General features: G+C 27.4%; 1 long non-coding RNA gene across 1 annotated transcript; it reads left to right on the top strand.

Moving 5' to 3' along the window:
• Positions 1-11,596: 11,596 nt before the first annotated feature.
• LOC132948419 (uncharacterized) lies at positions 11,597-13,261 on the top strand. Its single transcript, XR_009665024.1, has 3 exons — positions 11,597-11,633; positions 11,717-11,806; positions 12,974-13,261. It is a non-coding gene; the product is annotated as an uncharacterized LOC132948419 (long non-coding RNA).
• Positions 13,262-13,631: the final 370 nt, after the last annotated feature.

Raw genomic sequence — 13,631 nt, 5'->3', positions numbered from 1 at the left:
AACTTTGTTTTTAAGTCTGTATGCTTGTATGAGTATATGTATTAGGATTTAAGATACATATTACATTTTATAATGTTATGTAATTTTAAATGGAAATGTATTAATTGATTGATGTATTACTTGAGTATAATATACGTCGAACTATAAAGTGTTGTACCTACCATAATCATTTGGTATGCAGGCAGTAGAGGGATACCAAGAAAAAAATGTTTTACCCTGTGTTCACGCGAACAACCACTCAACCATTTTTCTATCTAGTTATTGATTTTTAGTTTTAATAAAAGTAATTTAAATATATATAATATATATATATATATTTTTATAAATAATATTTTTGACTATGTTGTACATGACTACTATTTGATATTTACAACGTAATTCTTCTGCTCGCAGGAGTATAGGTTTTAAATGTGGCAATTAGTTATCCAATATTTATTTTACATGCTGAAGCAGTTTGTTAAATGAGCCCATCAGTGATCGGGTTCACCCATAAAGTCTTTATGATAAACATGATTATTTCATAATTTAAGCTTATATCTAGGTATGTTATTATAGGTAAACAATTGTATCGATCGTTTAATCCAACTAGAAATAATAATAATAATAAAATAATGTTTAAGAAATTGCAATACGTATTTTTCCCCACAGCTGTGGTATGAAGATACATTTAATTTTTAAATTGGTTTTTCCCAAATTTGAAATTACAAGTCCCTAGTTACATATTAATATATTATTAATATATTAAATATTACTTATACTTATCTATACATTTTAAGAATTTATTGTTATATTATTAAATATTATTACCTATTTCAATTTACTGTGACATTTATTTTAGTATATTATACAACATTTATAACCCTAATTAATTGTACCTACTTTCAGTTTATACCTACTACCTACCTACCTACTTTCTTTAACTTCTACTTCTTCAGTTTGTGAGATCTCGAGTCCTTTGTAGTCTGTAATTACCTCGAATCCGTATATCTACATCGAGTGTATTTATTTATACATATTACATAATATTCCAATTATTGATATCGCATTTTCATTGTCGTTCGCTTAATATTTTACAGAACTGAATATTTATTAGAATAATAATTTATATAATACCTACAGTGTTAAGAAAGGAATGTATGTAATATGTATATTATACGATGTACGATGTACCTATTAGCTTATAATATCATGCATGTAATATGAATGTATGGTTTTATAGAGATTATAATTAAAGCACATAGGAATCTAATAAGAATGTAAATAATATACCTGATAACAACTGTCTAAATCATTTAATCGTCATCGATGTTAATACTGTGGTATTGGATAATAACAGATGCATTATTTTGAATACATATAAAATATTGTACAATATTTGTTTATAATAGTATAAATACTTTTGTATTAGCTACATAGGTAAATTACTAAATATAATTTTATCAACCTGCCTACCTACAACCTTAAATAATAAGTAGGTACTATAATAGATCTTGTAAAAATTGAAACAAATATAGATACAGTCACAGATTAAATAGATATAAATAAAATTATCTGGGTACCTACATAATTTCATTAAAAAAAAGGTGGATAAGTGGATGTCGCTCTGCTGTACAGTAGGTTACAAGTGGGTCACTGTAATGGATGGTGTTAAATTTGAATTCAATGATATAATATCATTGTATAAGAAAAACGATTCTGAGCGAAAACGGTCAGTCAGCCTATGATTTTACCAAGTATATTTGATGATATTATTGTGAATAAAGTAATTTATATATAACCTATTTACTCGGAGCCTTGTTTTAAATTTTCAATCTTTAGCCATAAAAGTTAAACATTTTATACATTTTTAACCACAAAATAATAAATAAATTATAAATTTGATAAATGTTGTCAAAATTTGAACTTTAAATGCTTATAAAAAAAAATTGTGCCTATGTATTTTTAATATTTTTCAACTGCTATTAGAACGATATATCAGGAGCCTTATATTAAATTTTCACGCTTAACAAATAAAAATTTATTGATATTTATAGAAAAAAAAACTAAAAAAATTGAAAACTGACAATGTTCGTAAACAGCTCAAAAAGAGTCAAAATATTTTCAACATTTTATGGTGTATAGAAAATGCTAATATAAACATTCAGTGAAATTTTCAAGTATCTACAGTCATTCGTTTTTTAATTACAATAAAATAAGAAAATTGTTACATGAGAAATCGAGTAAATATCAAATGTTGTAAAAATATAAATTTCAGACGCTCATAAAAATTTAATTTAAGTTTCTTCTAGAAATTTTTTTTTTGATAAAGGTAGACAAACTTATGAGTAATCTTGTATTACATTTTCAAATCTTAGATTTAAAAAGAAAAATTTTTATGAATTCTCATCAAAATAATTTGCTATTTTTCGTGATTTTTCCGTATTTTGTCAAAATTTGAACTTTAAATGCTTATAATTAAAAACTGTGACTAAGGATTTTCAATTTTTTTCATCTGCCTTTGAAACAATAACCTAGGAGCCTTCATTTAAATTTTCAAGCTTTTTTACTCAACAGATAAAATTTTATTGATATTTATAGAAAAAAAAACTAAAAAAATTGAAAACTGACAATGGCCGTAAACAGCTCAAAAAGAATCAAAATATTTTGTAAATTTTATGGTGTATAGAAAATGCTAATATAAACATTCAGTCAAAATTTCATGTCCCTACGGTCATTGGTTTTAGAGTTACACCAAAAACCAAAATCGATTTTCTCGAAAACAGATTTTGCGTAAAAATTCCCGTTTTTCCTTAATTTTTCTTTTGTTTTTCACGTCGCTTTTGAAAACTACTTAGAAATTTTTACTTTTGACCCCCCAAAGTACCAACTAGATTCACTTTCCTATCAGAAAAGTTACTATTGAAGAAAATCCGAGCACTTTTACTGTCCTAAAAGGTGATGACAGACACAAAAATAAAAAAAAAAATAAAAATAAAAAAAAAATAAAATAAAAAATAAAATAAAAAAAAAAATAAAAAAAAAACACACATCATTGTAGAATCAATACATTCATCGCTTCGCTCAGAATCTAAAAATATTACATAATTTTGTTATAGTTGTTGGATAATTATTATTTTCGTATTCCAATTATTTTACACAGGACTCTTCACTCATTTTCGACGGTTATAGTTCGTCAGACGGATCTAATGCTTCAGCTCGACGGCAACAGATGGCGTTAGTAATTCCTTTTGATACATAATATCCTACTCTTTGTTCTTTTTATATTTTAATTAATAAATCGTATAATATTACATTTTTTATAGCTTTTTTATTTTCCAATTGGGTTTTAATATTATTTTTACTTAATAAATATCTACAGACATTTTAACCATCGATTATATTATTATATGCAATTAAGCATAAGTATCAGATTGGTACGGAGATAAGAATTTGAATATTGATGATATTATTATTAGTGTTCCTTATTTTTCTTCTGGCAATCTGGCTTATAATACTCTGCAAGAGTTTTTGCCACAATCACAACAAGCCGCCACTACAGCAGATTTTGAATTGTATTTCTTCAGTTGTTCACTCCTATTCTTTCCAAATACTTATCAACCATGTCCACCTTTTATTGAATATAGGTACAATTAGTGCTACGTAAGATTGATTTTGTATACAATATATTGATTAGTTTATTTATTTTATAAATTGTCATTCTTAAATGTCCCTATCTTTTTATATTTTGAGTACCTTATGGAGTTATACATAATTGATTTGATAAAAATGTTGGTTTATTTTTTTAACATAAATATGTTTTTGGGCTGGGTACTGATATTTTATTTTTATAACCAATTATGCAAAATAGACGTTTTCGTTGTCATGGTTACTTATTAACAAAAACATATTTTACATAATTCATAGACTTTCCTTGCAGAGGATAAATATTGAGTAGAGTGCTATGTTTTAATTATCTTTTTTTTGTAGAAGGATAACATAGCTCAGATAGATTCTTAAATAGTTTTAACCCTTTTATTGAGAAAACATAGATTTTAGATAGTACCTATACCTAGTGATCATAATATTATGATGAAGCTTAAATTAATTTCAGTAAATTCCCTTAGCGTAATATTATGTACTTACGATCGTCCAAAAACGTAAACAAACTGCTTGGTTTTAACTGCTTATCCTCTATAATCGTTTTTAAAATGTAATATTACACAATTCTATATTTTGTCACGAGATGAACAAAGTGAAATTAATTAATAATTATAGGTACTGAAGGATTTTATTCGGTTCGGTTTTTCTTTTCCATTATTTTTTTTTTACATTACTATTTTTTTCTTGAGAGCTTTTGGGTAATTTGACTGTTAAATACAATTAATTTTGTCTAGGCGTTTGCTGCTTGAATTTTAGAACGAATTTTACTTCTAAAAAAAGCATTTCTTAACAAAACATGTAAAACATGGGGTTGAAAATTATTTATTACTTGAAATATTACTATATTACTATTCCTTTCGTTAATCAGAAAAAAACATATTCGATTATTATTTTGTACAATCAGTAAACGGAAATCCAAACAAGATGGATAATATTATTTAGACGTTTGATAATTAAAAATAAGCAAAATACTAAAAACTGTGAAAATGTAAACGATTTGTATTCAAAAGGGTGAATGAGTGTTATGACATCACCTTCAATGGTTAGAATATCTGCTTTTCTTGATAATTATTTTGTCTATAATAACTAATAAGTGTCGTATACGCCGATCACAGACGTACACAAATAAACGAACAAATTAATTATAATGAGCACTTTTATTAAAACTTTGACGTCCAGTGGCGATCGAGTCACACGATCACCACCTGGCTCTAACACCGGTGGTCAGTGGTAATCGAGTCACACGGTCACCACCCACAGAACCCTTTTCTGTCTAAGCATGTTCCTTATATATTAATCTTAAAATCGGATCACTATCGAATAATATCGATTGTCTTATGATTAAATTATACTTAATTGTTATTATATTACATAATTGTTGTCTTAACCTAGTTGCATGTAATATTTTTAATGTTTATAGAATTTGAATTATTTTGGTATTCTACTTTTTACCTATAATATTGTTTTCTTAACCTAGTTTTTAATTTTTATATACTAACATTTCTTATTACTTCATCCTTTTAACTTATACCTGTATTAAACGTTTAATACAACATAAGGTAGGGCGATAAAATGGATCAAATAAAAAGAAAAGATCAAAGGTCATCTACATTTTATAACGAAATCACGGTGATGACGGTGGTACAGTGAGAATCGAGGTGAGGAAAATTCTTGGGGACAAAGAAACAGCTCATTATTTTAACTAATCATGGTATAGGTATTAAGTATAAAGATTCTATATATATTTTCATAAAACTCGAGAGGAAAAAAAGAATAAACTCTTATTTTAAACTGAGTTTAGAGTATATTATTGTAACACTTTTAAATAAAAGTAACTCGTTATGTAACTTGACTTTAACTTTTTGACTCGTTTAAGCCCTGTCTTAAAATTTGCAATTCACAATAAATCGTTACTTACTTGTTGAGAGATACAAATCAAAGAAGTATAAATCGAAGTTTAAATATTTAATATTTGTTCCTGTATACTGGTATTATAGGTGTAATAATAACACAATGTTCAAAAAGAAAATATAGTTGATGGGTATACCGTATACGAATATACTTTTTAATTTTCTTTAAAAATCCGTCAAGTCGATTATAGATAGCTATATTTAGAAGTCCGGTCTGAAAAAAATAATATACTAAAAATATATGGAAACATTTTTACTTTGATACCATTTGAATCTAATCACGGTTTGTATAACTCATTCATTAACGTACTTTTCAATAAAATATGAAATATAAAAAAATCTGTTTTTTCTTTGGACCAAACGTGGTTTATCACCTACTATAGGTGCCTAAAATTCAATTACCTACCCAAATTCAATTATAAAGGAAGGCATACAAGATTTTTTTATTTGCTACCTACCCAAAAACATTTTATACAACTATCGTTATTATGTTGTTAGTTTAACGTTTTGTTTTATGAATTGAACACACCAAAAGGGTTTTTAGTGGTATTGAATAAGGAACAATAGATAAAAGACGAGTGTTAAAGATGCCGCCACTACCGTCAACAGGTGTAGCCCTTATATTGAGGATTACCATTAAATCGATAATTGAGATCGATCGTCAAAAATGAAAGCGAGTTGTCAAGTTTTAATGGTAGTGTATTGAAAAAAAAAATGAAAAGTGATAAAGCTGTCTAAGACTACTTCATATCAAAAGTTGCGTTCTATTGTCCAACACAACAGGACAATACTCAGCGTTAACTTCAGTCGAGTATTTTTCGAGTGCTCGCGCGTAACAATTCCCGAGAGTGTTTTTAATCGTATTATTTTTTTTTGCTCTTGAAAAGGACGACAGGCTAGTACAATATCATGTTGTGTACTGCAGTTAAAACGGTATTTTATATTATTCAAATATCATATTAATATATACTTTGGGGAATTATGGACTCGCCGTGGATTGTCAACCCCAACGTTTCGTATTACGTGTCCAAAGTTTTCGGATTTCTGCCGTTGGCCGGAAACAACAGGGTTAACATTATAGCTTCGTTGTACAGTTTGATGTTGTGGACATGTCTGGGCTTATCCGGGGTTTACGTGAATGTGTACCATTTCAAGAAAAACCAAAACGTAGGGCCGCAGTACAGTATGCTAATGAAGGTATGTTCACCGTCGTTCTAACTAACAAACATAGCGACTCTCTTGACGCGAATGAGCCGATTTTTCTGGAAATATTAATATATTTTATAACTTATTATTAGTAATATATTATTTTCTGTTAGAAATTCATAGAAATTTGTTCTACTGGAAAGTCAAATTAAATTTTTATGAGCGTTTGAAATTTTAAAATTTTTAAAACATTAGATATTCACTCGATTTTTTATGTGGCGGTTTTCTAATTTTGCTGTAATTCGAAAACGAATAACCGTAAATACTTGAAATTTACACAATATGTTTATTATATCATTTTCTATACTTCATAAAATTTACAAAATATTTGACTCGTTTCGAGTTGTTTACAGAGAATTTAAAATTAAAATTTTTTTTTTCTAAATGTAATTACAATTTTATTAGTTAGATCTAAAAGCGTGAAAATGTAATATAAGGGTCCTAATATATTGTTACAATAGCAGTTGAAGAATATTAAAAATAGGCACAATTTTTTTTTTATAAGCATTTTAAGTTTGAATTTGACAAAATGTATCAAAATATCGTAAATATCAATCATTGTTATTAAAAAATTATAAAATGTTCACTTTTAGATTCTGAGCGGAGCGATGAATGTATTGATTTTATAATGATGTGTGTTTTTTTTTATTTTTTATTTTTTATTTTTTATTTTTTTGTGTCTGAGGACACCTTTTAGAGCAGTAAAAATGCTTCGCTTTTCTTCAACAGTACCTTTTCTGATAGGAGAGTGAATCTAGTTGGTACTTTGGGGGGTCAAAAGTAAAAATTTCCCAGTAGTTTTCAAAAGCAACAAGATAAACAAAAGGAAAATTAAGGAAAAACGGGAATTTTTACACAAAATTGAATTTGGTTTTTGGTGTAACTTTAAAACAAATAACCGTAGATACTTGAAATTTTCACTGGTTGTTTATATTTGCATTTTCTATACACTATAACATTTTCAAAATATTTTGATTTATTTTGAACTGTTTAGGGACGTTTTCATTTTCCATTTTTTTTTAGTTTTTTTTCTAAAGATATCAATAAAATTTTATTTGTTGGCTAAAAAAGCTTCAAAATTTAATAGAAGGCTCCTAGTATATTATTTCAAAGGCAGATGAAAAATATTAAAAATCCTTAGTTACAGTTTTTTTTCTAAGCGTTCATAGTTCATAAATTGACAAAATATGGAAAAATCATGAAAATTAGCAAATTATTTTGAGTTAAAAATTCGTAAAAACTTTTCTTTTTAAATCTAAAGTTTTAAAATGTAATACAATATTCCTCATAAGTTTGTCTACCTTTATCAAAAAAAAAATGTCTATAAGAAGGTCAAATTAAATTTTTATGAGTGTTTGAAATTCAAATTTTTACAACATTGGATATTCACTCGATTTCTCATGTAGCGATTTCCTTATTTTGTTGTAATTCAAAAACGAACGAATTTAGATACTTGAAAATTTCACTGAATGTTTATATTAGCATTTTCTATACACCATACAATTTTGAAAATATTTTGAATCTTTTTGAGCTGTTTACGGACATTTTCAGTTTTCAATTTTTTTAGTTTTTTTTTCAATAAATATCAATAAAGTTTTATCTGTTGGGCCAAAAAGTGTAAAAATTTAATACAAGGCTCCTGATATATTAATACAATATCAGTTGAAAAATATTAAAAATTTTTTTTTGTAAGCATTTAAAGATCGAATTTTGATAACATTTATCAAATTTATAATTTAATAATTATTTTGTAGTTAAAAGTTTATAAAATGTTCAACTCTTATAGCTAAAGATTGTAAATTGAACACAAGGCTCTTAGGCTCCACGTAAATAGGTTATATATAAATTACTTTATTCACAATAATATCATCAAATATACTTGGTAATATCATAGGCTGACAGACGGTTTTCGCTCAGAATCGTTTTTCTCATAATACAATGATATTATATCATTGAATTCAAATTCAACACCATCCATTACAGTGATCCACTTGTAACCTACTGTACAGCAGAGCGACATCCACTTACCCACCTTTTTTATAATTAAAAATTGAAATTTAGGAAGTGTCATTACTGGGTGGCTTCTTCCGACAACTCATTCATGTCACTGTAATTTAGCCCATATTCTTATTGTGCCTCAGCCCTCAGGGTGCAGATTGTATATCTCTTATAAAAAAAATAAAAAAAAAAAATTTAACCTACTGTTGTGGATATTAATGCCTAATAGGTACTGAAATTAATTACTTTAATCACAATAATATCATAAAATATACCTACTTAGTAATATTATATAGGCTGATAGACCGTCTTCGCTCAGAATTGTTTTTCGTATACAATGATATTATATCATTGAATTTATTCAAATTTAATACTATCCATTACTGTGACGCACTATTGTAACCTAATGTACAGCAGAGCGACATCCACTTACCCGCTTTTTTAAATATTGTATTCAAGGATTTATTAGTTTTATACTTAACAAAAATAACATTTCACTACCTAGTCAGTTATCTATTAGAACTCGACTACCGGAAAAATATTGTACTCTTTAATGTTTTGTTAATTTGTATTTTAATAGCTTATGCAACATTATGGTTGTATTACTATTACTGATATTATAGCAGGTGTGTTTATTTTATTTTAAGAATTTATAAATAGTATACTAACTAATTATATATTAGTATATATTACATTAACTTCTGAAGCATTTTGTTCAAGAAAACAAAAGATAAATAGGATTACAATAATCACACCTTTTTAGTGTTAAACCTAAATTGATATAGCATTGAAGACGACCTTCTCTCCACGAGCTTGCTTAGAGAAGAGTAGGTAATCAGCTTATGTGATAAACTTTTGATAAACGATTGTATTTTATTACCTAAATTGAAATAAATTATTATTATTTATGTGTGTTTGTTCATAAGCCAAGTGTTGATGTTAAATAATGTTAAAAACTTTTCGTTGATAACATAGCTCACTGCCAACCTCCCGATTTCAGGTGATTTTTATCGAAGTGCTGACCAAGCTCATCGTGACCATCTTCAGCATCTCGATTTCAGTCCATAGGAGCCAAGGCTATATTCAGGTGCTCGAAAAATTCTACAAATTCGACGATTCGGCGTCGAGGATTCCGTGTCAGCCGGATGTGCGCAGTCAAACGTTCTACTTGTTGTACGTCTTGGCGATCGGCGTCCATAATTTCGTGGGTAGTTTTTTCTACTCAACAATCGCTGGGTATATACTGGTCGCGTGGAACGTGTTTTGCTCATCGACGATGTTGGTAATCGTCCAGTACATTACATACGTCCGGATGCTAAGGGATAGGTACGAGTTGGCCAACAGAATTTTCAAAAAAAGTGAGCGCACGTATTTGTTAATTCTACAACTATACAATAATATACAGATAAGATCATAACGAATAAATAATTAATACATATTATACACATACATCCATTATCCTTTGAGTTCTGGTGAATTCGGTACAGGCATAGCTGGTATGTATCTAGTTTACCTGGTATGTACATGGTAATTCGGTATCTGACATCGCATAAATGTATAATGTACACAGTACGATGTCTTACGGTAATTTCCCTCAAATGAAGCATATAATAAATTATATTTGGTATTAACCAGTAACCACTTATATATAAATATACCGAGCATACATATGATGTATGGCGTGGTGCGTCATCCTGTGTTTTTCAAATGTATTGCTCTGCTCTTAAAAAGCTAAAAAAAAATGTTTTTTATTGTATACAATATTAATGTGTTGCACTTGCATTATATGCCTAGCATATCACCTACGTGTTTTCAATACATGATGTAATTGTTGTGTAATTCACTGTACTGCATGACTGCCGAGTTCCAAGTTTTTAACATAAATATTTTCCTTCGAAATCTACCCTAAAATTCTTTCTGTAAATATTTTTTTTCCCAATGTCCACAAATTAACCTAAAAAAATTTAGAAAAATATAATTGATATTATTGGTTATTATAATATAGTCCAAAGTCCAACATAGATAAAGGCATATTATTATAATAAATTGTATCATCAATAAATTATTAAGCTTTGTGTAGATGTATATGCTATATAATGTGAAGCTTATGTATGATGATTGTTGTAATGATTATGTAAATATTGTATCTACAAGTGTAAACTGATTGATATTGATCTTACAGGTGTGTTGAATAACTCTTTGCCTAATACAAAATACATCTATCCCAAAGAAATTAACAGTTTGTTTACCGAACTTCGTGAACTGACGGAGGACGTAAAAGCCTATTACGCATATCACGCAGTACTAATCATCATCGAATCGGTTATAATACTCGTATCGACTGTAACGACATTGACAGTCAACTTCCTCAACGAATTGGATACCGATTTCATCCGTAACGGATATTTCATGGGACACTGTTCTTTGAGGTTTTTGTTTTTGTTTTTTGTGGTTCGAGAAACGCATACGACTATACTGGAAGTACGCATAATATAATTTGTACCTATTTCAAACAAAATATAATATCGTTATATTTTTATAGAGTACTAAAGCTATTTAAATTTACATAATATATCGATTAATTAATTAAATTAAATTATAATAATAATAATATATGATTTCTGCATTTTTATAAAAGTAATCATCTATAGTTGAATATATATATATACTCTAGTTGAATTACAACCATATCTTGAATCAAATAAAATATTTATTGAATTAAAAAATATATTAAACGTGTGCTCTACTACTTTTACACTATACAATATAATATTATAAAAGTGTAAATACTAAAACAATTATTTCGCACAGGCAAAAAATACAGTTTTGATTGGTCATGAAGCATTGAGTATCATATCAGATGTCACGACATTGAAACATGTAAGTAAACTATTATTTCAAATACCTATACATATTTAAAGTATTTAACTGTTTTGAAATTTAAAATATTCATTATTTTAAAGTTGGAAATAATCATACTAAATTGTTGGAATCATCCGGTTATATTTGATGTATATGATTTCTTCGATTTGGACTACAAACTTCTTCAGTCGGTATGTATTTATTTTGAAGAATACATATTGTGTTGCTATATTCTGTAACTATTAGGTACAGTTGATTAAATAATCATGAGTTATGATATAAAAAAAAAAAATCATATTCATAACTCGCCAATTAATGTTTTGATATTAAAGCACGGTGTATAGAACGAATTAATTGGTAGTTACGATCAGTGGCTGTATAATACTTAGATAATATATATTAGAGGGAGTGTCGGAGCCAGTTACAATTGAAAAATGATACAGCTGGACTAAATATATGAGCCGTATAGGACATAGGTACCTACTAGGTATATCATTAGATTATGTTATAATTTTTAGTCCTACGACGTACCTATTTACGATAAAATATTTTACACTTGTTTAGTAAAAATGAATAATTCTAAAACATTCATTCGTACAACACTATGCACTACCACTATCATATTAATATATATCCTCAAAAGTTAATTTACTTATTTATACGGTTATTTATTTATTGACGATTAATTAATTTTATATTTTTGATAATATACTCTACGTGTATAACGTGGACTCGCGGGGAAGTATTCGATCTCTTATGGGATACGATTTAAATAAATGATTTTTCTCAGAGTAAGTATATACTATGTAATATGCTTTTGGCGACACATTATGGTTTTCGTTGGGCCCAACTCTACCTATCTTATTAAGGTCTATACAATTGCAATTGGAAAAAAAAACGGGGAAAACAATAACTATAATATTATAGTTAAACAAATTATAGTAAATATAACTATTTAATAGGTAAAATAACCAAAATGATTTACTTATTATTACTATATAAATATAGTTAATAGTTATGGTAATGTTTACTATATTTTATAGTTAATGCAGTTTTTAATGTTTGAATTAACTAAAAAATATAGTTAAAATAGCATATTTCAGTTCGAATAACTATAATAACTTGACTAAATATTTTAGTAAATCTGATTAACCTTATAGCTATCCCTATAGCAATTATAATGTACAGTTAATCCTACTATTTTTATAGTACAAACAACTGTTTTGTTTTGTTCCGCGTGGTATACATCATGTAATAACTATTTAAGACTGCGCATTATACATAATATTATTATAGTTACGTGATATAGCACCTTTCTGCCGGATTATTATAATAATTATAAACTATTGTGTTTCCAGATTGTAGCATCCGTGGTGACATACGTAGTCGTTTTGGTTCAGATACAGTTGGTTATCATGGACATGTAGTCTTAACAGTAGTTAATCTCACACAGCTAACTACAATAAGTTCTTATATTATCTTATAGTCAAATATTAAAATAATAATAATATGTAATCACATTCATTTTTGTAATCAGCTATAGGTTGTATACGTACGAGTTACGAAAAGAGTTGTCTGCAATGTAGTATTGTGGGTGATCAAAAATTATAAATTTAATTCGTTTTTAAAATATAAAACGTAGGAATATCGCATATTATTGTGATCTTTATGATTTTATCCTCGCTATTTTTGTAACGAGAATTTATAGTCATCCTGCACATCCAAACAAATAATATATTTATAAATATTAATACAAATATAATAATGGTTTAGTATAACAGTGTTAAACTATGCTAATTAAACCTGACGTTTCAGGGTGGGTCGTTGCACATATGGCCACCCTACCATACGCCACTGATGCATGTTAAACTATAAAATATATATCTTTTGTATCATAATATATACCTAAATTCGTATTGGTGTATAGGATAAAATAATTTTAAAGTTTGAATAATTTATTTTTTCATCACAATTATTCAAAACGAAACAACAGATTGTTAAAATAAGTATTCAGAG

The sequence above is a fragment of the Metopolophium dirhodum genome, chromosome 7 (assembly GCF_019925205.1).
Source record: "Metopolophium dirhodum isolate CAU chromosome 7, ASM1992520v1, whole genome shotgun sequence".
Classification (NCBI taxonomy): domain Eukaryota; kingdom Metazoa; phylum Arthropoda; class Insecta; order Hemiptera; family Aphididae; genus Metopolophium; species Metopolophium dirhodum.
The sequence above is the reverse complement of the archived record's forward strand: the minus strand, read 5'-3'. Positions and strand labels throughout refer to the sequence as shown.